Genomic DNA, 22,903 nt, shown 5'->3' on the forward strand with positions numbered 1-22,903 from the left:
CAAGAAAGGGCAAGGTCCCAAGGCACAAGGCTCACCCTCTGAGGTCCAGACCCACCTAAGAGAAAGGGGTCCCTGGGAGGGGTGGTGGTCCTCCTGCCATGGAGGGTTTGTCCAGGAGCTGGTCTGGGTCCTCCCACCAGTGCCCACGCCTCCCAGAGGAGGCAGCTCTGCCTTGGTGGCTCCCTCAGGGCCAGGTCCCAGACCCTTGCTAGCTGTCATCACTGAGGGAGCTGGGTGCACATGACCCAACAGGTCTTAATGCTCCTCAGGCCACCCAAACAGTGGCGGTCAGGTACCCCAGACTGTGAGCCATACCCTTAGGGTCACAGTGGCTGTGTGTGGTAGAGGTTCAACACTGCCTCAAGGCCTGGTCTGGGCCAGTGGGCATTCATGGCCTTGGCTCTGGAGCCCTGCAGGACACACCCCCAGCCTGTTCTCTGGGCCCCCCATCACACCAGCAGGCCCAAGGCCGTGTGAGCAGAAGAATGCTGGGGAGAAGGCTGGCACTTGCCTCTTACCTCACGCTCCAGGTCTGAAGGGGCAGCACTGCACTGACTGCTGCCTAAAAAAGGGCCCCCACTAAAGATGGCTGACAGACAGTGGCTTGCTTGGGGCAGGGGCCCACTACACTGCCCACCAATGGCTGAGCAGGGTGGTCACAGTGGCATTAGTGGTCTCCTGGTAACCATTGCCTGGTAACAGGGCAGTGGGTCACAGTGCACAGCAAGGGCTGCCTGGGAAGGGCTGCATTCAGCTGGCTATGGTACAATTCCCCCTTTTCTTTGGTCCTCTGCAACCCTGAGGAGAATATGTGGGTATGATTTGGATAGAGTGGTTAATCATAAACTCAGCAGCAGATCTCTGTTTTAGGGGACTTGCTTTCAACCTCCATTCCTGGTTCATCTTTTCCCAAGTCTTTCAGGGAATGGGGTGACGACCACTCTAGCTACATCCTGCTGCAGGAAAGCAAAGCCCTACAGTGCATTCTGAGTTGGAAGCAATGCCACGGTGCAAGTCTTGATCCAAGTCTTATATAAACTTGTATAAGGAATCCAGGAGAATAAGCCTGAAAAGCAGCGTGAGGGTGGCACTCTGGGGGAGACGTTCTGGCAGGTAATCCAGACACGCAGAAGCAGAAGGGAAGAAATTGTTGTAAGTTGTTAGGAAGTTGAGGGGAAGAGCTTCCCTTAACGGGAGAACACAGATCAAAATCAGCATTATTGCAAAGCAAATCCATAAACGTTAGTAGCATATGCATCTGTTTACTCAGTTTGTCAAAACTGCATTGCTAAGAGTCTTCTTGAAGTTGAAGCACTTTGGGAAAGCCTCAGCCTAACTATCTGTTAGACACTTAAAGAGGCAAGGTTAAAGTTCGGATGACAAGGGGTTGAGAAGGAAGCTTAATCAAGTGGCTCTCATGTAACCGTCAGCATGGCTGACTGATTATCCCAAGGCATACCTGCATTTCAGAAACTTTGTACCCTTTCTAGAATATCGACAGGTTGACATGTATCCATCCTGTGAAATTGGAAAAGCTTCTCCCCCATTTCACAATGTTTTCTCTATAATTTCCATACCAGATATACGACTGAAATAGTCCTCCTTGAGTTGCCTTAAGGGCCCTGAAACTAATCCAAAGTTAACAAAATATTTCAAAACACCTGGTCCAATAAGCTCATCAGTCCTTTGAAGAGAATTCTTCTTTCTTCTCCAAAGTGAGAAGAGATCTTAAAAGCAAATAGAGATCCCTTCAAGGCAGGACAGTTCACATACCATGTTATTGAAAGCAGCATTCCAAGTAAATGTGTTCTCTTGGCAGAGGGGAACCCAATCCAGCCTTGAAAAAAACGTATTTTTAATAACAGTATCCATTTCCCGAAGTGGAGATTCGTTTCAGCCCAATGATGCATCAAATGTTGGTTTTTGGCTCAACACATTTATCCCACCTTCCTACTCTATCCTGAAATGTGTTCCTTTTCATGAGTTTCTTAGCTTTAATTACATATTTCGATTACAATCCTCAAGTCCTTAACACCTTCACTTAGTGAAAACCAAGAAGCAAGCAATTGTCAGCTGGATGCCATACCAGCATTTCTGATTGCAAACGGATGCTTTTGAGACCTTCTGCTAAGTAGGCAAAGGTAGGGAATCTTAGATGTGCCCAGCATCCAATGTTCCAATCCTCTATCCTCTTTGAAATGACCCGGAAAGTCAAGGAATGCTTGCCACTTACCTTGGTGAAGTTTCATGCTCCCCAAATCTAGAGAGGCCATTTAGAAAGACTTCAAGTGTCATCATTTCAACTTATGGTCCTTGCTGTCAAATTGGCAACAGATATAAGGTCTTTTTGGATCTCTAAGAAACCTAGGGACCGCAGAAGGTTTACACTTCAGAATGCAAGAAGCTTAAGGCAGCTTCCATACCAGATATCAGTTCAGTACTAGCTATTTTCCAGATCATCAGGACCTGAAATCCATGGAGGCCAATTCTCTCCAGAGGAGGAAGTTTTCAATAGGTAAGTGCTTCCCTTTCAGTGAAATAGAGCTCATTTACACATCAACTCGGCAGTTGATGTCAATTGCCTTATCCCTCAAAGTGGCCCAAATCTGGAGAATGCACCTGAAAGGGGTGCGTTGGGGAAGCATATTTGAGTTTCCCAGAACCACAACACTTTCACACAAAACAAACACAAAAGTACATGCAAAGAAGAAACTCTCAGTCCTGAGGACCAAAGCAAAGGGTGAGGATGAACAACATCCTCAGTGTTTTTGAAGTACGTTCCCTCATTTTAACAACAAAACGACAAACAACATGCAAATTGAAACATAGGGAATCAGGACCACAGTTGTCATGCCTACTGACCTGGGAAGCAGAAAGAGCCAAAAAGGAAAAAGCAAAGAAATTAGGAAAAGTTCAATTTGCTTCATTAACTTCCACATGTCTCCTGGAAATATGCTCGTTTTCTCAGGGTCACAATGATGAAAACCAAAAGGATTTCACTGAGCAAACTTTCCCTAACTGAATATTTTACATAGACTGGTTTTGGAGATATGAAAAAGATTCATTTGATGTCATGTTTCACCAGAATCTGTAGAATATGCTGGCCATGCAATGTAAAAAAACAAAAAAATACTTGCTTGTCCCTTAGCGGACTACAAGATGGACTAGAGCTCTGCTGATCACAGCAGGTGTTATCCAATAGCAGAGAGACAAATGCAATGCCAAAAGGTCTCTGAGGATCGCAGTTCCCAGGCACCAAAGGGGAGATTCCTACCCATTGGAAAGGGAATATGTCAACCAATGTTCCACCACAGGAACGATACCTAGTGTGATCATATGCAAGCTCCGTTACTGTCCAAAGACGTCTCAAGTACTCAATGCAAGTGCTGTTTCACACACCTACAATGTACGAATCACAAACTGGATCCCACAAACCAAAGCACAGACTGCCGTGATTAACACCACATTGACACACACAAACACATGAAGAACAAATAAACACTCCAATCACAAAGACAGAAAGCCAGAGAAGGCATTTTGTCAACTTCCACTTCCACTCCCACATGGAGGCCCCCAGTTCTCAAGAGGGAATGGACTCAGAGGGGCTCACATCCGCTAAGGGGAGCAGCCCAGTTGGAGTAGACCTATTTCCCAGCCTGTGCAAGCTGGAGCCACTTACCCCCAAATGACATGAACTGTATACCGTTGCTCTGGACATGTCTCCAAGACAAGCAGCCTCGTGCTGTAGGGCAGCCACTGCATATCAGGGAGAATCCCTGCCAGTATCCTGGAGCCAAATGTACTCTGGCATGTGCTGGGAACTTTAAATGGGGATGACCCTGATCGAGATCAACACACCATGGGCACACACCTCCTGGCTGGCTCGCTATAATTGGTAACCAAAGGCCAGGATGTGTGCCCGATGCACAGTGAGGCCAAGCAACAGCAAAACATTGGACTTTGGAGCCGAGAAATATTTGTTGTTGAGACATTCAAGGAAATGGGTGGCTTATGCCGGGTAATCCCCAACCTTGAAAGCTTTTAGCAAAGCCCTCTTAGAGGTAAGGTGATGGAGGGGTGTGGCTGTTCGTTGAAAACTTCTCCCTGTCCGATCCTTTGTTCCTGAGGACAGGTAATAGTCAGGTCTCAATGTTCCTATCAATCTCCAGCCAACAAATGTCACTCTCTGGGTGACAAGAAAGGGCAAGGTCCCAAGGCACAAGGCTCACCCTCTGAGGTCCAGACCCACCTAAGAGAAAGGGGTCCCTGGGAGGGGTGGTGGTCCTCCTGCCATGGAGGGTTTGTCCAGGAGCTGGTCTGGGTCCTCCCACCAGTGCCCACGCCTCCCAGAGGAGGCAGCTCTGCCTTGGTGGCTCCCTCAGGGCCAGGTCCCAGACCCTTGCTAGCTGTCATCACTGAGGGAGCCGGGTGCACATGACCCAACAGGTCTTAATGCTCCTCAGGCCACCCAAACAGTGGCGGTCAGGTACCCCAGACTGTGAGCCATACCCTTAGGGTCACAGTGGCTGTGTGTGGTAGAGGTTCAACACTGCCTCAAGGCCTGGTCTGGGCCAGTGGGCATTCATGGCCTTGGCTCTGGAGCCCTGCAGGACACACCCCCAGCCTGTTCTCTGGGCCCCCCATCACACCAGCAGGCCCAAGGCCGTGTGAGCAGAAGAATGCTGGGGAGAAGGCTGGCACTTGCCTCTTACCTCACGCTCCAGGTCTGAAGGGGCAGCACTGCACTGACTGCTGCCTAAAAAAGGGCCCCCACTAAAGATGGCTGACAGACAGTGGCTTGCTTGGGGCAGGGGCCCACTACACTGCCCACCAATGGCTGAGCAGGGTGGTCACAGTGGCATTAGTGGTCTCCTGGTAACCATTGCCTGGTAACGGGGCAGTGGGTCACAGTGCACAGCAAGGGCTGCCTGGGAAGGGCTGCATTCAGCTGGCTATGGTACAATTCCCCCTTTTCTTTGGTGCTCTTCAACCCTGAGGAGAATATGTGGGTATGATTTGGATAGAGTGGTTAATCATAAACTCAGCAGCAGATCTCTGTTTTAGGGGACTTGCTTTCAACCTCCATTCCTGGTTCATCTTTTCCCAAGTCTTTCAGGGAATGGGGTGACGACCACTCTAGCTACATCCTGCTGCAGGAAAGCAAAGCCCTACAGTGCATTCTGAGTTGGAAGCAATGCCACGGTGCAAGTCTTGATCCAAGTCTTATATAAACTTGTATAAGGAATCCAGGAGAATAAGCCTGAAAAGCAGCGTGAGGGTGGCACTCTGGGGGAGACGTTCTGGCAGGGAATCCAGACACGCAGAAGCAGAAGGGAAGAAATTGTTGTAAGTTGTTAGGATGTTGAGGAGAAGAGCTTCCCTTAACGGGAGAACACAGATCAAAATCAGCATTATTGCAAAGCAAATCCATAAACGTTAGTAGCATATGCATCTGTTTACTCAGTTTGTCAAAACTGCATTGGTAAGAGTCTTCTTGAAGTTGAAGCACTTTGGGAAAGCCTCAGCCTAACTATCTGTTAGACACTTAAAGAGGCAAGGTTAAAGATCGGATGACAAGGGGTTGCGAAGGAAGCTTAATCAAGTGGCTCTCATGTAACCGTCAGCATGGCTGACCGATTATCCCAAGGCATACCTGCATTTCAGAAACTTTGTACCCTTTCTAGAATATCGACAGGTCGACATGTATCCATCCTGTGAAATTGGAAAAGCTTCTCCCCCATTTCACAATGTTTTCTCTGTAATTTCCATACCAGATATACGACTGAAATAGTCCTCCTTGAGTTGCCTTAAGGGCCCTGAAACTAATCCAAAGTTCACAAAATATTTCAAAACACCTGGTCCAATAAGCTCATCACTCATTTGAAGAGAATTCGTCTTTCTTCTCCAAAGTGAGAAGAGATCTTAAAAGCAAATAGAGATCCCTTAAAGGCAGGACAGTTCACATACCATGTTGTTGAAAGCAGCATTCCAAGTAAACGTGTTCTCTTGGCAGAGGGGAACCCAATCCAGCCTTGAAAAAAACGTATTTTTAATAACAGTATCCATTTCCCGAAGTGTAGATTCGTTTCAGCCCAATGATGCATCAAATGTTGGTTTTTGGCTCAACACATTTATCCCACCTTCCTACTCTATCCTGAATCGTGTTCCTTTTCATGAGTTTCTTAGCTTTAATTACATATTTCGATTACAATCCTCAAGTCCTTAACACCTTCACTTAGTGAAAACCAAGAAGCAAGCAATTGTCAGCTGGATGCCATACCAGCATTTCTGATTGCAAACGGATGCTTTTGAGACCTTCTGCTAAGTAGGCAAAGGTAGGGAATCTTAGATGTGCCCAGCATCCAATGTTCCAATCCTCTATCCTCTTTGAAATGACCCGGAGAGTCAAGGAATGCTTGCCACTTACCTTGGTGAAGTTTCATGCTCCCCAAATCTAGAGAGGCCATTTAGAAAGACTTCAAGTGTCATCATTTCAACTTATGGTCCTTGCTGTCAAATTTGCAACAGATATAAGGTCTTTTTGGATCTCTAAGAAACCTAGGGCCCGCAGAAGGTTTACACTTCAGAATGCAAGAAGCTTAAGGCAGCTTCCATACCAGATATCAGTTCAGTACTAGCTATTTGCCAGATCATCAGGACCTGAAATCCATGGAGGCCAATTCTCTCAAGACGAGGAAGTATTGAATAGGTAAGTGCTTCCCTTTCAGTGAAATAGAGCTCATTTACACATCAACTCGGCAGTTGATATCAATTGCCTTATCCCTCAAAGTGGCCCAAATCTGGAGAATGCACCTGAAAGGGGTGCGTTGGGGAAGCACATTTGAGTTTCCCAGAGCCACAACACTTTCACACAAAACAAACGCAAAAGTACATGCAAAGAAGAAACTCTCAGTCCTGAGGACCAAAGCAAAGGGTGAGGATGAACAACATCCTCAGTGTTTTCGAACTACGTTCCCTCATTTTAACAACAAAACGACAAACAACATGCAAATTGAAAGATAGGGAATCAGGACCACAGTTGTCATGCCTACTGACCTGGGAAGCAGAAAGAGCCAAAAAGGAAAAAGCAAAGAAATTAGGAAAAGTTCAATTTGCTTCATTAACTTCCACATGTCTCCTGGAAATATGCTCGTTTTCTCAGGGTCACAATGATGAAAACCAAAAGGATTTCACTGAGCAAACTTTCCCTAACTGAATATTTTACATAGACTGGTTTTGGAGATATGAAAAAGATTCATTTGATGTCATGTTTCACCAGAATCTGTAGAATATGCTGGCCATGCAATGTAAAAAAACAAAAAAATACTTGCTTGTCCCTTAGCGGACTACAAGATGGACTAGAGCTCTGCTGATCACAGCAGGTGTTATCCAATAGCAGAGAGACAAATGCAATGCCAAAAGGTCTCTGAGGATCGCAGTTCCCAGGCACCAAAGGAGAGATTCCTACCAACTGGAAAGGGAATATGTCAACCAATGTTCCACCACAGGAACGATACCTAGTGTGATCATATGCAAGCTCCGTTACTGTCCAAAGACGTCTCAAGTACTCAATGCAAGTGCTGTTTCACACACCTACAATGTACGCATCACAAACAGGATCCCACAAACCAAAGCACAGACTGCCGTTATTAACACCACATTGACACACACAAACACATGAAGAACAAATAAACACTCCAATCACAAAGACAGAAAGCCAGAGAAGGCATTTTGTCAACTTCCACTTCCACTCCCACATGGAGGCCCCCAGTTCTCAAGAGGGAATGGACTCAGAGGGGCTCACATCCGCTAAGGGGAGCAGCCCAGTTGGAGTAGACCTATTTCCCAGCCTGTGCAAGCTGGAGCCACTTACCCCCAAATGACATGAACTGTATACCGTTGCTCTGGACATGTCTCCAAGACAAGCAGCCTCGTGCTGTAGGGCAGCCACTGCATATCAGGGAGAATCCCTGCCAGTATCCTGGAGCCAAATGTACTCTGGCATGTGCTGGGAACTTTAAATGGGGATGCCCCTGATCGAGATCAACACACCATGGGCACACACCTCCTGGCTGGCTCGCTATAATTGGTAACCAAAGGCCAGGATGTGTGCCCGATGCACAGTGAGGCCAAGCAACAGCAAAACATTGGACTTTGGAGCCGAGAAATATTTGTTGTTGAGACATTCAAGGAAATGGGTGGCTTATGCCGGGTAATCCCCAACCTTGAAAGCTTTTAGCAAAGCCCTCTTAGAGGTAAGGTGATGGAGGGATGTGGCTGTTCGTTGAAAACTTCTCCCTGTCCGATCCTTTGTTCCTGAGGACAGGTCATAGTCAGGTCTCAATGTTCCTATCAATCTCCAGCAAAAAAATGTCACTCTCTGGGTGACAAGAAAGGGCAAGGTCCCAAGGCACAAGGCTCACCCTCTGAGGTCCAGACCCACCTAAGAGAAAGGGGTCCCTGGGAGGGGTGGTGGTCCTCCTGCCATGGAGGGTTTGTCCAGGAGCTGGTCTGGGTCCTCCCACCAGTGCCCACGCCTCCCAGAGGAGGCAGCTCTGCCTTGGTGGCTCCCTCAGGGCCAGGTCCCAGACCCTTGCTAGCTGTCATCACTGAGGGAGCCGGGTGCACATGACCCAACAGGTCTTAATGCTCCTCAGGCCACCCAAACAGTGGCAGTCAGGTACCCCAGACTGTGAGCCATACCCTTAGGGTCACAGTGGCTGTGTGTGGTAGAGGTTCAACACTGCCTCAAGGCCTGTTCTGGGCCAGTGGGCATTCATGGCCTTGGCTCTGGAGCCCTGCAGGACACACCCCCAGCCTGTTCTCTGGGCCCCCCATCACACCAGCTGGCCCAAGGCCGTGTGAGCAGAAGAATGCTGGGAAGAAGGCTGGCACTTGCCTCTTACCTCACGCTCCAGGTCTGAAGGGGCAGCACTCCACTGACTGCTGCCTAAAAAAGAGCCCCCACTAAAGATGGCTGACAGACAGTGGCTTGCTTGGGGCAGGGGCCCACTACACTGCCCACCAATGGCTGAGCAGGGTGGTCACAGTGGCATTAGTGGTCTCCTGGTAACCATTGCCTGGTAACGGGGCAGTGGGTCACAGTGCACAGCAAGGGCTGCCTGAGAAGGGCTGCATTCAGCTGGCTATGGTACAATTCCCCCTTTTCTTTGGTCCTCTGCAACCCTGAGGAGAATATGTGGGTATGATTTGGATAGAGTGGTTAATCATAAACTCAGCAGCAGATCTCTGTTTTAGGGGACTTGCTTTCAACCTCCATTCCTGGTTCATCTTTTCCCAAGTCTTTCAGGGAATGGGGTGATGACCACTCTAGCTACATCCTGCTGCAGGGAAGCAAAGCCCTACAGTGCATTCTGAGTTGGAAGCAATGCCACGGTGCAAGTCTTGATCCAAGTCTTATATAAACTTGTATAAGGAATCCAGGAGAATAAGCCTGAAAAGCAGCGTGAGGGTGGCACTCTGGGGGAGACGTTCTGGCAGGGAATCCAGACACGCAGAAGCAGTAGGGAAGAAATTGTTGTAAGTTGTTAGGAAGTTGAGGGGAAGAGCTTCCCTTAACGGGAGAACACAGATCAAAATCAGCATTATTGCAAAGCAAATCCATAAACGTTAGTAGCATATGCATCTGTTTACTCAGTTTGTCAAAACTGCATTGCTAAGAGTCTTCTTGAAGTTGAAGCACTTTGGGAAAGCCTCAGCCTAACTATCTGTTAGACACTTAAAGAGGCAAGGTTAAAGTTCGGATGACAAGGGGTTGAGAAGGAAGCTTAATCAAGTGGCTCTCATGTAACCGTCAGCATGGCTGACCGATTATCCCAAGGCATACCTGCATTTCAGAAACTTTGTACCCTTTCTAGAATATCGACAGGTTGACATGTATCCATCCTGTGAAATTGGAAAAGCTTCTCCCCCATTTCACAATGTTTTCTCTGTAATTTCCATACCAGATATACGACTGAAATAGTCCTCCTTGAGTTGCCTTAAGGGCCCTGAAACTAATCCAAAGTTAACAAAATATTTCAAAACACCTGGTCCAATAAGCTCATCAGTCCTTTGAAGAGAATTCTTCTTTCTTCTCCAAAGTGAGAAGAGATCTTAAAAGCAAATAGAGATCCCTTCAAGGCAGGACAGTTCACATACCATGTTATTGAAAGCAGCATTCCAAGTAAATGTGTTCTCTTGGCAGAGGGGAACCCAATCCAGCCTTGAAAAAAACGTATTTTTAATAACAGTATCCATTTCCCGAAGTGGAGATTCGTTTCAGCCCAATGATGCATCAAATGTTGGTTTTTGGCTCAACACATTTATCCCACCTTCCTACTCTATCCTGAAATGTGTTCCTTTTCATGAGTTTCTTAGCTTTAATTACATATTTCGATTACAATCCTCAAGTCCTTAACACCTTCACTTAGTGAAAACCAAGAAGCAAGCAATTGTCAGCTGGATGCCATACCAGCATTTCTGATTGCAAACGGATGCTTTTGAGACCTTCTGCTAAGTAGGCAAAGGTAGGGAATCTTAGATGTGCCCAGCATCCAATGTTCCAATCCTCTATCCTCTTTGAAATGACCCGGAGAGTCAAGGAATGCTTGCCACTTAACTTGGTGAAGTTTCATGCTCCCCAAATCTAGAGAGGCCATTTAGAAAGACTTCAAGTGTCATCATTTCAACTTATGGTCCTTGCTGTCAAATTGGCAACAGATATAAGGTCTTTTTGGATCTCTAAGAAACCTAGGGACCGCAGAAGGTTTACACTTCAGAATGCAAGAAGCTTAAGGCAGCTTCCATACCAGATATCAGTTCAGTACAAGCTATTTGCCAGATCATCAGGACCTGAAATCCATGGAGGCCAATTCTCTCCAGAGGAGGAAGTATTGAATAGGTAAGTGCTTCCCTTTCAGTGAAATAGAGCTCATTTACACATCAACTCGGCAGTTGATGTCAATTGCCTTATCCCTAAAAGTGGCCCAAATCTGGAGAATGCACCTGAAAGGGGTGCGTTGGGGAAGCACATTTGAGTTTCCCAGAGCCACAACACTTTCACACAAAACAAACGCAAAAGTACATGCAAAGAAGAAACTCTCAGTCCTGAGGACCAAAGCAAAGGGTGAGGATGAACAACATCCTCAGTGTTTTCGAACTACGTTCCCTCATTTTAACAACAAAACGACAAACAACATGCAAATTGAAAGATAGGGAATCAGGACCACAGTTGTCATGCCTACTGACCTGGGAAGCAGAAAGAGCCAAAAAGGAAAAAGCAAAGAAATTAGGAAAAGTTCAATTTGCTTCATTAACTTCCACATGTCTCCTGGAAATATGCTCGTTTTCTCAGGGTCACAATGATGAAAACCAAAAGGATTTCACTGAGCAAACTTTCCCTAACTGAATATTTTACATAGACTGGTTTTGGAGATATGAAAAAGATTCATTTGATGTCATGTTTCACCAGATTCTGTAGAATATGCTGGCCATGCAATGTAAAAAAACAAAAAAATACTTGCTTGTCCCTTAGCGGACTACAAGATGGACTAGAGCTCTGCTGATCACAGCAGGTGTTATCCAATAGCAGAGAGACAAATGCAATGCCAAAAGGTCTCTGAGGATCGCAGTTCCCAGGCACCAAAGGGTAGATTCCTACCAACTGGAAAGGGAATATGTCAACCAATGTTCCACCACAGGAACGATACCTAGTGTGATCATATGCAAGCTCCGTTACTGTCCAAAGACGTCTCAAGTACTCAATGCAAGTGCTGTTTCACACACCTACAATGTACGCATCACAAACAGGATCCCACAAACCAAAGCACAGACTGCCGTTATTAACACCACATTGACACACACAAACACATGAAGAACAAATAAACACTCCAATCACAAAGACAGAAAGCCAGAGAAGGCATTTTGTCAACTTCCACTTCCACTCCCACATGGAGGCCCCCAGTTCTCAAGAGGGAATGGACTCAGAGGGGCTCACATCCGCTAAGGGGAGCAGCCCAGTTGGAGTAGACCTATTTCCCAGCCTGTGCAAGCTGGAGCCACTTACCCCCAAATGACATGAACTGTATACCGTTGCTCTGGACATGTCTCCAAGACAAGCAGCCTCGTGCTGTAGGGCAGCCACTGCATATCAGGGAGAATCCCTGCCAGTATCCTGGAGCCAAATGTACTCTGGCATGTGCTGGGAACTTTAAATGGGGATGCCCCTGATCGAGATCAACACACCATGGGCACACACCTCCTGGCTGGCTCGCTATAATTGGTAACCAAAGGCCAGGATGTGTGCCCGATGCACAGTGAGGCCAAGCAACAGCAAAACATTGGACTTTGGAGCCGAGAAATATTTGTTGTTGAGACATTCAAGGAAATGGGTGGCTTATGCCGGGTAATCCCCAACCTTGAAAGCTTTTAGCAAAGCCCTCTTAGAGGTAAGGTGATGGAGGGGTGTGGCTGTTCGTTGAAAACTTCTCCCTGTCCGATCCTTTGTTCCTGAGGACAGGTCATAGTCAGGTCTCAATGTTCCTATCAATCTCCAGCAAACAAATGTCAGTCTCTGGGTGACAAGAAAGGGCAAGGTCCCAAGGCACAAGGCTCACCCTCTGAGGTCCAGACCCACCTAAGAGAAAGGGGTCCCTGGGAGGGGTGGTGGTCCTCCTGCCATGGAGGGTTTGTCCAGGAGCTGGTCTGGGTCCTCCCACCAGTGCCCACGCCTCCCAGAGGAGGCAGCTCTGCCTTGGTGGCTCCCTCAGGGCCAGGTCCCAGACCCTTGCTAGCTGTCATCACTGAGGGAGCCGGGTGCACATGACCCAACAGGTCTTAATGCTCCTCAGGCCACCCAAACAGTGGCAGTCAGGTACCCCAGACTGTGAGCCATACCCTTAGGGTCACAGTGGCTGTGTGTGGTAGAGGTTCAACACTGCCTCAAGGCCTGGTCTGGGCCAGTGGGCATTCATGGCCTTGGCTCTGGAGCCCTGCAGGACACACCCCCAGCCTGTTCTCTGGGCCCCCCATCACACCAGCTGGCCCAAGGCCGTGTGAGCAGAAGAATGCTGGGAAGAAGGCTGGCACTTGCCTCTTACCTCACGCTCCAGGTCTGAAGGGGCAGCACTCCACTGACTGCTGCCTAAAAAAGAGCCCCCACTAAAGATGGCTGACAGACAGTGGCTTGCTTGGGGCAGGGGCCCACTACACTGCCCACCAATGGCTGAGCAGGGTGGTCACAGTGGCATTAGTGGTCTCCTGGTAACCATTGCCTGGTAACGGGGCAGTGGGTCACAGTGCACAGCAAGGGCTGCCTGGGAAGGGCTGCATTCAGCTGGCTATGGTACAATTCCCCCTTTTCTTTGGTCCTCTGCAACCCTGAGGAGAATATGTGGGTATGATTTGGATAGAGTGGTTAATCATAAACTCAGCAGCAGATCTCTGTTTTAGGGGACTTGCTTTCAACCACCATTCCTGGTTCATCTTTTCCCAAGTCTTTCAGGGAATGGGGTGATGACCACTCTAGCTACATCCTGCTGCAGGGAAGCAAAGCCCTACAGTGCATTCTGAGTTGGAAGCAATGCCACGGTGCAAGTCTTGATCCAAGTCTTATATAAACTTGTATAAGGAATCCAGGAGAATAAGCCTGAAAAGCAGCGTGAGGGTGGCACTCTGGGGGAGACGTTCTGGCAGGGAATCCAGACACGCAGAAGCAGTAGGGAAGAAATTGTTGTAAGTTGTTAGGAAGTTGAGGGGAAGAGCTTCCCTTAACGGGAGAACACAGATCAAAATCAGCATTATTGCAAAGCAAATCCATAAACGTTAGTAGCATATGCATCTGTTTACTCAGTTTGTCAAAACTGCATTGCTAAGAGTCTTCTTGAAGTTGAAGCACTTTGGGAAAGCCTCAGCCTAACTATCTGTTAGACACTTAAAGAGGCAAGGTTAAAGTTCGGATGACAAGGGGTTGAGAAGGAAGCTTAATCAAGTGGCTCTCATGTAACCGTCAGCATGGCTGACCGATTATCCCAAGGCATACCTGCATTTCAGAAACTTTGTACCCTTTCTAGAATATCGACAGGTTGACATGTATCCATCCTGTGAAATTGGAAAAGCTTCTCCCCCATTTCACAATGTTTTCTCTGTAATTTCCATACCAGATATACGACTGAAATAGTCCTCCTTGAGTTGCCTTAAGGGCCCTGAAACTAATCCAAAGTTAACAAAATATTTCAAAACACCTGGTCCAATAAGCTCATCAGTCCTTTGAAGAGAATTCTTCTTTCTTCTCCAAAGTGAGAAGAGATCTTAAAAGCAAATAGAGATCCCTTAAAGGCAGGACAGTTCACATACCATGGTATTGAAAGCAGCATTCCAAGTAAATGTGTTCTCTTGGCAGAGGGGAACCCAATCCAGCCTTGAAAAAAACGTATTTTTAATAACAGTATCCATTTCCCGAAGTGGAGATTCGTTTCAGCCCAATGATGCATCAAATGTTGGTTTTTGGCTCAACACATTTATCCCACCTTCCTACTCTATCCTGAAATGTGTTCCTTTTCATGAGTTTCTTAGCTTTAATTACATATTTCGATTACAATCCTCAAGTCCTTAACACCTTCACTTAGTGAAAACCAAGAAGCAAGCAATTGTCAGCTGGATGCCATACCAGCATTTCTGATTGCAAACGGATGCTTTTGAGACCTTCTGCTAAGTAGGCAAAGGTAGGGAATCTTAGATGTGCCCAGCATCCAATGTTCCAATCCTCTATCCTCTTTGAAATGACCCGGAGAGTCAAGGAATGCTTGCCACTTAACTTGGTGAAGTTTCATGCTCCCCAAATCTAGAGAGGCCATTTAGAAAGACTTCAAGTGTCATCATTTCAACTTATGGTCCTTGCTGTCAAATTGGCAACAGATATAAGGTCTTTTTGGATCTCTAAGAAACCTAGGGACCGCAGAAGGTTTACACTTCAGAATGCAAGAAGCTTAAGGCAGCTTCCATACCAGATATCAGTTCAGTACAAGCTATTTGCCAGATCATCAGGACCTGAAATCCATGGAGGCCAATTCTCTCCAGAGGAGGAAGTATTGAATAGGTAAGTGCTTCCCTTTCAGTGAAATAGAGCTCATTTACACATCAACTCGGCAGTTGATGTCAATTGCCTTATCCCTAAAAGTGGCCCAAATCTGGAGAATGCACCTGAAAGGGGTGCGTTGGGGAAGCACATTTGAGTTTCCCAGAGCCACAACACTTTCACACAAAACAAACGCAAAAGTACATGCAAAGAAGAAACTCTCAGTCCTGAGGACCAAAGCAAAGGGTGAGGATGAACAACATCCTCAGTGTTTTCGAACTACGTTCCCTAATTTTAACAACAAAACGACAAACAACATGCAAATTGAAAGATAGGGAATCAGGACCACAGTTGTCATGCCTACTGACCTGGGAAGCAGAAAGAGCCAAAAAGTAAAAAGCAAAGAAATTAGGAAAAGTTCAATTTGCTTCATTAACTTTCACATGTCTCCTGGAAATATGCTCGTTTTCTCAGGGTCACAATGATGAAAACCAAAAGGATTTCACTGAGCAAACTTTCTTTAACTGAATATTTTACATAGACTGGTTTTGGAGATATGAAAAAGACTCATTTGATGTCATGTTTCACCAGAATCTGTAGAATATGCTGGCCATGCAATGTAAAAAAACAAAAAAATACTTGCTTGTACCTTAGCGGACTACAAGATGGACTAGAGCTCTGCTGATCACAGCAGGTGTTATCCAATAGCAGAGAGACAAATGCAATGCCAAAAGGTCTCTGAGGATCGCAGTTCCCAGGCACCAAAGGGGAGATTCCTACCCATTGGAAAGGGAATATGTCAACCAATGTTCCACCACAGGAACGATACCTAGTGTGATCATATGCAAGCTCCGTTACTGTCCAAAGACGTCTCAAGTACTCAATGCAAGTGCTGTTTCACACACCTACAATGTACGAATCACAAACTGGATCCCACAAACCAAAGCACAGACTGCCGTGATTAACACCACATTGACACACACAAACACATGAAGAACAAATAAACACTCCAATCACAAAGACAGAAAGCCAGAGAAGGCATTTTGTCAACTTCCACTTCCACTCCCACATGGAGGCCCCCAGTTCTCAAGAGGGAATGGACTCAGAGGGGCTCCCATCCGCTAAGGGGAGCAGCCCAGTTGGAGTAGACCTATTTCCCAGCCTGTGCAAGCTGGAGCCACTTACCCCCAAATGACATGAACTGTATACCGTTGCTCTGGACATGTCTCCAAGACAAGCAGCCTCGTGCTGTAGGGCAGCCACTGCATATCAGGGAGAATCCCTGCCAGTATCCTGGAGCCAAATGTACTCTGGCATGTGCTGGGAACTTTAAATGGGGATGCCCCTGATCGAGATCAACACACCATGGGCACACACCTCCTGGCTGGCTCGCTATAATTGGTAACCAAAGGCCAGGATGTGTGCCCGATGCACAGTGAGGCCAAGCAACAGCAAAACATTGGACTTTGGAGCCGAGAAATATTTGTTGTTGAGACATTCAAGGAAATGGGTGGCTTATGCCGGGTAATCCCCAACCTTGAAAGCTTTTAGCAAAGCCCTCTTAGAGGTAAGGTGATGGAGGGGTGTGGCTGTTCGTTGAAAACTTCTCCCTGTCTGATCCTTTGTTCCTGAGGACAGGTCATAGTCAGGTCTCAATGTTCCTATCAATCTCCAGCCAACAAATGTCACTCTCTGGGTGACAAGAAAGGGCAAGGTCCCAAGGCACAAGGCTCACCCTCTGAGGTCCAGACCCACCTAAGAGAAAGGGGTCCCTGGGAGGGGTGGTGGTCCGCCTGCCATGGAGGGTTTGTCCAGGAGCTGGTCTGGGTCCTCCCACCAGTGCCCACGCCTCCCAGAGGAGGCAGCTCTGCCTTGGTGGCTCCCTCAGGGCCAGGTCCCAGACCCTTGCTAGCTGTCATCACTGAGGGAGCCGGGTGCACATGACCCAACAGGTCTTAATGCTCCTCAGGCCACCCAAACAGTGGCAGTCAGGTACCCCAGACTGTGAGCCATACCCTTAGGGTCACAGTGGCTGTGTGTGGTAGAGGTTCAACACTGCCTCAAGGCCTGGTCTGGGCCAGTGGGCATTCATGGCCTTGGCTCTGGAGCCCTGCAGGACACACCCCCAGCCTGTTCTCTGGGCTCCCCATCACACAAGCTGGCCCAAGGCCGTGTGAGCAGAAGAATGCTGGGGAGAAGGCTGGCACTTGCCTCTTACCTCACGCTCCAGGTCTGAAGGGGCAGCACTGCACTGACTGCTGCCTAAAAAAGGGCCCCCACTAAAGATGGCTGACAGACAGTGGCTTGCTTGGGGCAGGGGCCCACTACACTGCCCACCAATGGCTGAGCAGGGTGGTCACAGTGGCATTAGTGGTCTCCTGGTAACCATTGCCTGGTAACGGGGCAGTGGGTCACAGTGCACAGCAAGGGCTGCCTGGGAAGGGCTGCATTCAGCTGGCTATGGTACAATTCCCCCTTTTTGTTGGTCCTCTGCAACCCTGAGGAGAATATGTGGGTATGATTTGGATAGAGTGGTTAATCATAAACTCAGCAGCAGATCTCTGTTTTAGGGGACTTGCTTTCAACCTCCATTCCTGGTTCATCTTTTCCCAAGTCTTTCAGGGAATGGGGTGACGACCACTCTAGCTACATCCTGCTGCAGGAAAGCAAAGCCCTACAGTGCATTCTGAGTTGGAAGCAATGCCACGGTGCAAGTCTTGATCCAAGTCTTATATAAACTTGTATAAGGAATCCAGGAGAATAAGCCTGAAAAGCAGCGTGAGGGTGGCACTCTGGGGGAGACGTTCTGGCAGGTAATCCAGACACGCAGAAGCAGAAGGGAAGAAATTGTTGTAAGTTGTTAGGATGTTGAGGGGAAGAGCTTCCCTTAACGGGAGAACACAGATCAAAATCAGCATTATTGCAAAGCAAATCCATAAACGTTAGTAGCATATGCATCTGTTTACTCAGTTTGTCAAAACTGCATTGGTAAGAGTCTTCTTGAAGTTGAAGCACTTTGGGAAGCCTCAGCATAACTATCTGTTAGACACTTAAAGAGGCAAGGTTAAAGATCGGATGACAAGGGGTTGCGAAGGAAGCTTAATCAAGTGGCTCTCATGTAACCGTCAGCATGGCTGACCGATTATCCCAAGGCATACCTGCATTTCAGAAACTTTGTACCCTTTCTAGAATATCGACAGGTTGACATGTATCCATCCTGTGAAATTGGAAAAGCTTCTCCCCCATTTCACAATGTTTTCTCTGTAATTTCCATACCAGATATACGACTGAAATAGTCCTCCTTGAGTTGCCTTAAGGGCCCCACAACTAATCCAAAGTTAACAAAATATTTCAAAACACCTGGTCCAATAAGCTCATCAGTCCTTTGAAGAGAATTCTTCTTTCTTCTCCAAAGTGAGAAGAGATCTTAAAAGCAAATAGAGATCCCTTAAAGGCAGGACAGTTCACATACCCTGTTATTGAAAGCAGCATTCCAAGTAAACGTGTTCTCTTGGCAGAGGGGAACCCAATCCAGCCTTGAAAAAAACGTATTTTTAATAACAGTATCCATTTCCCGAAGTGGAGATTCGTTTCAGCCCAATGATGCATCAAATGTTGGTTTTTGGCTCAACACATTGATCCCACCTTCCCACTCTATCCTGAAATGTGTTCCTTTTCATGAGTTTCTTAGCTTTAATTACATATTTCGATTACAATCCTCAAGTCCTTAACACCTTCACTTAGTGAAAACCAAGAAGCAAGCAATTGTCAGCTGGATGCCATACCAGCATTTCTGATTGCAAACGGATGCTTTTGAGACCTTCTGCTAAGTAGGCAAAGGTAGGGAATCTTAGATGTGCCCAGCATCCAATGTTCCAAGCCTCTATCCTCTTTGAAATGACCCGGAGAGTCAAGGAATGCTTGCCACTTAACTTGGTGAAGTTTCATGCTCCCCAAATCTAGAGAGGCCATTTAGAAAGACTTCAAGTGTCATCATTTCAACTTATGGTCCTTGCTGTCAAATTGGCAACAGATATAAGGTCTTTTTGGATCTCTAAGAAACCTAGGGACCGCAGAAGGTTTACACTTCAGAATGCAAGAAGCTTAAGGCAGCTTCCATACCAGATATCAGTTCAGTACTAGCTATTTGCCAGATCATCAGGACCTGAAATCCATGGAGGCCAATTCTCTCCAGAGGAGGAAGTATTGAATAGGTAAGTGCTTCCCTTTCAGTGAAATAGAGCTCATTTACACATCAACTCGGCAGTTGATGTCAATTGCCTTATCCCAAAAAGTGGCCCAAATCTGGAGAATGCACCTGAAAGGGGTGCGTTGGGGAAGCACATTTGAGTTTCCCAGAGCCACAACACTTTCACACAAAACAAACGCAAAAGTACATGCACAAAAGAAACTCTCAGTCCTGAGGACCAAAGCAAAGGGTGAGGATGAACAACATCCTCAGTGTTTTCAAACTACGTTCCCTCATTTTAACAACAAAACGACAAACAACATGCAAATTGAAAGATAGGGAATCAGGACCACAGTTGTCATGCCTACTGACCTGGGAAGCAGAAAGAGCCAAAAAGGAAAAAGCAAAGAAATTAGGAAAAGTTCAATTTGCTTCATTAACTTCCACATGTCTCCTGGAAATATGCTCATTTTCTCAGGGTCACAATGATGAAAACCAAAAGTATTTACACTGAGCAAACTTTCTCTAACTGAATATTTTACATAGACTGGTTTTGGAGATATGAAAAAGATTCATTTGATGTCATGTTTCACCAGAATCTGTAGAATATGCTGGCCATGCAATGTAAAAAAACAAAAAAATACTTGCTTGTACCTTAGCGGACTACAAGATGGACTAGAGCTCTGCTGATCACAGCAGGTGTTATCCAATAGCAGAGAGACAAATGCAATGCCAAAAGGTCTCTGAGGATCACAGTTCCCAGGCACCAAAGGGGAGATTCCTACCCATTGGAAAGGGAATATGTCAACCAATGTTCCACCACAGGAACGATACCTAGTGTGATCATATGCAAGCTCCGTTACTGTCCAAAGACGTCTCAAGTACTCAATGCAAGTGCTGTTTCACACACCTACAATGTACGAATCACAAACTGGATCCCACAAACCAAAGCACAGACTGCCGTGATTAACACCACATTGACACACACAAACACATGAAGAACAAATAAACACTCCAATCACAAAGACAGAAAGCCAGAGAAGGCATTTTGTCAACTTCCACTTCCACTCCCACATGGAGGCCCCCAGTTCTCAAGAGGGAATGGACTAGGAGGGGCTCACATCCGCTAAGGGGAGCAGCCCAGTTGGAGTAGACCTATTTCCCAGCCTGTGCAAGCTGGAGCCACTTACCCCCAAATGACATGAACCGTATACCGTTGCTCTGGACATGTCTCCAAGACAAGCAGCCTCGTGCTGTAGGGCAGCCACTGCATATCAGGGAGAATCCCTGCCAGTATCCTGGAGCCAAATGTACTCTGGCATGTGCTGGGAACTTTAAATGGGGATGACCCTGATCGAGATCAACACACCATGGGCACAGACCTCCTGGCTGGCTCGCTATAATTGGTAACCAAAGGCCAGGATGTGTGCCCGACGCACAGTGAGGCCAAGCAACAGCAAAACATTGGACTTTGGAGCCGAGAAATATTTGTTGTTGAGACATTCAAGGAAATGGGTGGCTTATGCCGGGTAATCCCCAACCTTGAAAGCTTTTAGCAAAGCCCTCTTAGAGGTAAGGTGATGGAGGGGTGTGGCTGTTCGTTGAAAACTTCTCCCTGTCCGATCCTTTGTTCCTGAGGACAGGTCATAGTCAGGTCTCAATGTTCCTATCAATCTCCAGCCAACAAATGTCACTCTCTGGGTGACAAGAAAGGGCAAGGTCCCAAGGCACAAGGCTCACCCTCTGAGGTCCAGACCCACCTAAGAGAAAGGGGTCCCTGGGAGGGGTGGTGGTCCGCCTGCCATGGAGGGTTTGTCCAGGAGCTGGTCTGGGTCCTCCCACCAGTGCCCACGCCTCCCAGAGGAGGCAGCTCTGCCTTGGTGGCTCCCTCAGGGCCAGGTCCCAGACCCTTGCTAGCTGTCATCACTGAGGGGGCCGGGTGCACATGACCCAACAGGTCTTAATGCTCCTCAGGCCACCCAAACAGTGGCGGTCAGGTACCCCAGACTGTGAGCCATACCCTTAGGGTCACAGTGGCTGTGTGTGGTAGAGGTTCAACACTGCCTCAAGGCCTGGTCTGGGCCAGTGGGCATTCATGGCCTTGGCTCTGGAGCCATGCAGGACACACCCCCAGCCTGTTCTCTGGGCCCCCCATCACACCAGCAGGCCCAAGGCCGTGTGAGCAGAAGAACGCTGGGGAGAAGGCTGGCACTTGCCTCTTACCTCACGCTCCAGGTCTGAAGGGGCAGCACTCCACTGACTGCTGCCTAACAAAGGGCCCCCACTAAAGATGGATGACAGACAGTGGCTTGCTTGGGGCAGGAGCCCACTACAATGCCCACCAATGGCTGAGCAGGGTGGTCACAGTGGCATTAGTGGTCTCCTGGTAACCATTGCCTGGTAACGGGGCAGTGGGTCACAGTGCACAGCAAGGGCTGCCTGGGAAGGGCTGCATTCAGCTGGCTATGGTACAATTCCCCCTTTTCTTTGGTCCTCTGCAACCCTGAGGAGAATATGTGGGTATGATTTGGATAGAGTGGTTAATCATAAACTCAGCAGCAGATCTCTGTTTTAGGGGACTTGCTTTCAACCTCCATTCCTGGTTCATCTTTTCCCAAGTCTTTCAGGGAATGGGGTGACGACCACTCTAGCTACATCCTGCTGCAGGAAAGCAAAGCCCTACAGTGCATCTGAGTTGGAAGCAATGCCACGGTGCAAGTCTTGATCCAAGTCTTATATAAACTTGTATAAGGAATCCAGGAGAATAAGCCTGAAAAGCAGCGTGAGGGTGGCACTCTGGGGGAGACGTTCTGGCAGGGAATCCAGACACGCAGAAGCAGAAGGGAAGAAATTGTTGTAAGTTGTTAGGAAGTTGAGGGGAAGAGCTTCCCTTAACGGGAGAACACAGATCAAAATCAGCATTATTGCAAAGCAAATCCATAAACGTTAGTAGCATATGCATCTGTTTACTCAGTTTGTCAAAACTGCATTGGTAAGAGTCTTCTTGAAGTTGAAGCACTTTGGGAAAGCCTCAGCCTAACTATCTGTTAGACACTTAAAGAGGCAAGGTTAAAGATCGCATGACAAGGGGTTGCGAAGGAAGCTTAATCAAGTGGCTCTCATGTAACCGTCAGCATGGCTGACCGATTATCCCAAGGCATACCTGCATTTCAGAAACTTTGTACCCTTTCTAGAATATCGACAGGTTGACATGTATCCATCCTGTGTAATTGGAGAAGCTTCTCCCCCATTTCACAATGTTTTCTCTGTAATTTCCATACCAGATATACGACTGAAATAGTCCTCCTTGAGTTGCCTTAAGGGCCCTGAAACTAATCCAAAGTTAACAAAATATTTCAAAACACCTGGTCCAATAAGCTCATCAGTCCTTTGAAGAGAATTCTTCTTTCTTCTCCAAAGTGAGAAGAGATCTTAAAAGCAAATCGAGATCCCTTAAAGGCAGGACAGTTCACATACCATGGTATTGAAAGCAGCATTCCAAGTAAATGTGTTCTCTTGGCAGAGGGGAACCCAATCCAGCCTTGAAAAAAACGTATTTTTAATAACAGTATCCATTTCCCGAAGTGGAGATTCGTTTCAGCCCAATGATGCATCAAATGTTGGTTTTTGGCTCAACA

Source organism: Hippopotamus amphibius, chromosome 10 (genome assembly GCF_030028045.1).
Source record: "Hippopotamus amphibius kiboko isolate mHipAmp2 chromosome 10, mHipAmp2.hap2, whole genome shotgun sequence".
In the NCBI taxonomy this organism is placed as follows: Eukaryota; Metazoa; Chordata; class Mammalia; order Artiodactyla; family Hippopotamidae; genus Hippopotamus; species Hippopotamus amphibius.